Source organism: Bombus fervidus, unplaced genomic scaffold (genome assembly GCF_041682495.2).
Source record: "Bombus fervidus isolate BK054 unplaced genomic scaffold, iyBomFerv1 scaffold0101, whole genome shotgun sequence".
NCBI lineage: Eukaryota > Metazoa > Arthropoda > Insecta > Hymenoptera > Apidae > Bombus > Bombus fervidus.
In genome coordinates, this window is record NW_027212663.1 from 7,501 (window position 1) to 12,500 (window position 5,000).

Consider the following 5,000-nt stretch of genomic DNA (forward strand, 5'->3'; position numbering starts at 1 on the left):
AACGTACCGTCCTCGTAAGAAACATATTCGTTCGTTCTTTTGATATTCTCCAATCAGAAAGAACGCACTTCCTAAAAGGTAGTACGCTCCCCATTAGCCTTTCGTATGTTTAAAACGTACTGCGTACGCTATAACATAAGTTTTGGAACGGTCTCTGCCGAACCAGCATGAATTGATACTCAGTTAGTAACAAGCACACTGCCCTAACTTTTTTTAAAGTTAGTGCGAGCATACAGGATCCAGCTTCCCGACTAAGGGGAACCTTGCCACGTTATTTGGTCATTACGTCCAGGACAGCGACCCGCGGCGCAGCAGTGTAGAGAAAGAGTCGATACGAGAACGAAGGAACAGTCGAGAAATAGCAAAAAAGTTCACTAAGACTCGAGGAGCGGTGACTGAATTCTCAACCGAGGCCGTAGAATAGCCACGCGCTCGACGCTGTTCCGTCCGGACCGTCCGACTCGACGTGTCTCTTATAGATACCAAAGCGCCGGCCGGACGGTCGGCGCCGGCCGGGCCAGCGGCCGGGCGCTTACCATGTAAAACCTCCGTTAGAGCGTACCGTCGGACTTAGTCTCTGAAACGCTCGACCACTTTTTTCGAATAAACTACCCTTAGAAAACATCCTATCGTCGAGATATTTTAACGCACCGCTTATTTTAATATTTCAAACGAGTTTTTATCGAAAAATTTAATTTTTTTTTTTTTTCAAAATCGCATCAGTAAACCACCTCTTTTAACGAATACGGACAAAAACCACGTTCTTAATCGATTAGAACACGTTAAAACAACGAGAAATATGCAAAAAAATATATACCTTGCAACGTTAATTAACGAAAAAATTAAACAAATATCGCAGTCGTGTCAGTTCGACGGACACTAATTTTTTAAAAAATTCGAAAAAAACGTTTAATCCAGTTGTATTTAATAGAGATATAACCGTTTCTGCAAAAATATTTATACCTTATAACGCTTTTTAACGAAATAACTCGAAATAAGCTTTTCGGACTTTTCCGCCGGCCGAAATTTTTCTAAGTCCCAACGTACCGTCGGACTTAGTCTCTGAAACGCTCGACCACTTTGTTCCAATAAAGTACCGTTATAAAACGTCCTATCGTCGAGATATTTTAACGCACCGCTTATTTTAATATTTTAAACGAGTTTTTATCGAAAAATTTAATTTTTTTTTTTTTTCAAAATCGCATCAGTAAACCACCTCTTTTAACGAATACGGACAAAAACCACGTTCTTAATCGATTAGAACACGTTGAAACAACGAGAAATATGCAAAAAAATATATACCTTGCAACGTTAATTAACGAAATAATTAAACAAATATCGCAGTCGTGTCAGTTCGTCGAACACAAATTTTTTAAAAAATTCGAAAAAACGTTTAATCCAGTTGTATTTAATAGAGATATAACCGTTTCCGCAAAAATATTTATACCTTATAACGCTTTTTAACGAAATAACTCGAAATAAGTATTTCGGACTTTTCCGCCGGCCGAAATTTTTCTAAGTCCCAACGTACCGGTCCAGAATGAGACAAAGTTCCAAAGGCCCGGTCGTATCCGTCCGTTTTTTTTTAACCTTCCACGGACGAAATAAACGTTTAATCCCGACGTAAAATACAATAATATAGCGATTTATATAAAAATATTCATACCTCATAACGCTTTTTAACGAAATAACTCGAAAAAACTTTTCGGTCCGAAATTTTTCTAAGTCCCTACGTACCGCTCGAGAATGCGACTAAGTTCCAACGTCCCGGACGAGTTCGCACTTTTTTTATATAACTTTCCAGCGACGAAATAAACGCTTAATCCCGACGTAAAAAGTCATTTTAAAGCGATTTATGCAAGAATATTCGCACCTTATAACGCTTTTAAGCGAAAAAATTCGAAAAAACGGTTCGATTAAAAATTTTTTTTTAACGTTTTCGGGACGAAATAAACGTTTAATCCCGACGTAAAATATAATAATATAGCGATTTATATAAAAATATTCATACCTTATAACACTTTTAAGCGAAATAACTCGAAAAAACTTTTCGGTCGAAAATTTTTCTAAGTCCCTACGTACCGGTGGAGAGTATGACAAAGTCCGACGGGCCGAGTCGCGTCGGTCCACTATTTTTTTTTAACGTTTTCGGGACCAAATAAACGTTTAATCCCGACGTAAAATACAATAATATAGCGATTTATATAAAAATATTCATACCTTATAACACTTTTAAGCGAAATAACTCGAAAAAACTTTTCGGTCGAAAATTTTTCTAAGTCCCTACGTACCGGTCCAGAATGAGACTAAGTTCCAACGTCCCGGGCGCGATCATACTTTTTTTATATAACTTTTCAGCGACGAAATAAACGCTTAATACCGACGTAAAACGTCATTTTAAAGCGATTTATGCAAGAATATTCGCACCTTATAACGCTTTTAAGCGAAAAAATTCGAAAAAACGGTTCGATTAAAAATTTTTTTTTAACGTTTTCGGGACGAAATAAACGTTTAATCCCGACGTAAAATATAATAATATAGCGATTTATATAAAAATATTCATACCTTATAACACTTTTAAGCGAAATAACTCGAAAAAACTTTTCGGTCGAAAATTTTTCTAAGTCCCTACGTACCGGTGGAGAGTATGACAAAGTCCGACGGGCCGAGTCGCGTCGGTCCACTATTTTTTTTTAACGTTTTCAGGACCAAATAAACGTTTAATCCCGACGTAAAATATAATAATATAGCGATTTATATAAAAATATTCATACCTCATAACGCTTTTTAACGAAATAACTCGAAAAAACTTTTCGGTCGAAAATTTTTCTAAGTCCCAACGTACCGGTCCAGAATGAGACTAAGTTCCAACGTCCCGGACGAGTTCGTACTTTTTTTATATAACTTTCCAGCGACGAAATAAACGCTTAATCCCGACGTAAAACGTCATTTTAAAGCGATTTATGCAAGAATATTCGCACCTTATAACGCTTTTAAGCGAAAAAATTCGAAAAAACGGTTCGATTAAAAATTTTTTTTTAAAGTTCTCGGGACGAAATAAACGCTTAATCCCGACGTAGAAATACATAATATTGCTATTTATGTAAAAATATATACGCATCATAACGCGTTTTAGCGAAATAACTCGAAATAACTTTTTGGACCGGAATTTTTCTAAGTCCCTACGTCCCGGCCGGGGGATCGACGAAGTGCCAACCTCCCGGTCATGTCGGTCCGGAGGGGGCAATTTTTAAAAAAAATAAAACGAAATCGTTACGTTCGACTAGAATTCGTCGAACCGTAACGATTTCTATAAAAATATTCATACCTTATAACGCTTTTAAGCGAAATAACTCGAAATAACTTTTTGGACCGGAATTTTTCCAAGTCCCTACGTACCGCTCGAGAATGAGACTAAGTTCCAACGTCTCGGGCGCGATCGTAAATTTTTTACGGCACCTTGCGGGGACGAAATAAACCCTTAATCCCGATGTAAAACGTCATTCTAAAGCGATTTATGCAAGAATATTCGCACCTTATAACGCTTTTAAGCGAAAAAATTCGAAAAAACGGTTCGATTAAAAATTTTTTTTTAACGTTCTCGGGACGAAATAAACGCTTAATCCCGACGTAGAAATACATAATATTCCCATTTATATAAAAATATTCATACCTCGTAACGCTTTTTAGCGAAATAACTCGAAATAACTTTTTGGACCGGAATTTTTCTAAGTCCCTACGTACCGGCCGGGGGATCGACGAAGTGCCAACCGCCCGGTCATGTCGGTCCGGAAGGGGCAATTTTTTAAAAAAATAAAACGAAATCGTTACGTTCGACTAGAATTCGTCGAACCATAACGATTTCTATAAAAATATTCACACCTTACAACGCTTTTAAGCGAGATAACTCGAAATAACTTTTCGGTCGAAAATTTTTCTAAGTCCCAACGTACCGCTCGAGAATGAGACTAAGTTCCAACGTCTCGGGCGCGATCGTAAATTTTTTACGGCACCTTTCGGGGACGAAATAAACCCTTAATCCCGATGTAAAACGTCATTTTAAAGCGATTTATGCACAAATATTAGCACCTTGTAACGCTTTTAAGCGAAAAAATTCGAAAAAACGGTTCGATTTAAAAATTTTTTTTAAAGTTCTCGGGACGAAATAAACGCTTAATCCCGACGTAGGAATACATGATATTCCCATTTATGTAAAAATATATACGCATCACAACGCTTTTAAGCGAAATAACTGGAAATAACCGTTCGGTACGAAAATTTTTCAAAGTCAGACGGGCTCTCGAGCGTTGCTCGCTCGCTGCGCTCGCTCGAAAAAAAAACTAGCCCAACCCAAAACCAATCCCTTTTTCGCGTTCGTTCCTCGATTTCTCTTAAAATCGGAGAAACTGGCGGGATCGGTTTTGGGTTGGGCTAGTATAAGTTCGAGCGAGCGCAGCGAGCGAGCAACGATCGCGACCGTTACTTCGTACGTCCACGGTATATTTTCGTTACGTTAATTTTTCGTTACTTTCGTCTCGTTTCTTGGATCGATCGAGAGCGGTTTGGTCGATGGTGAAAGAAGGAAAAAACGAGAGAACGAAAAGTAAAAGAGGAGCGAGCGCGCGTCTCGCCGTACGAATATCGTCGTCGTTCGTACGTACGTACGTACGTACCTTAAGAATATCGTACGTACCCCGGCGCTGACCCGCGATGCGGGGGGTTGGGGGGGGGGGGGAGTGGCGCCCGGGCACGCCCTCGAGACGTTATCTCTATTGGATTTAAAGGAAAAAAAAATCGCTACGTACGACCATCGTTCGCATCGACGGCCGTACGTAGCGAAATTGTGTTTGGAATTAAATTGTCGATTCCAGCGGAGTATTGGTTTTTGCTTGAAAACGACAAAGTCCAGCGGCGTATTGCTTTTTTTTTTATGCCAACGACAAAGTCCAGCGGCGTATTGCTTTTGAATCGCACTCGACGAAAATTGATTTAAAGGAAAA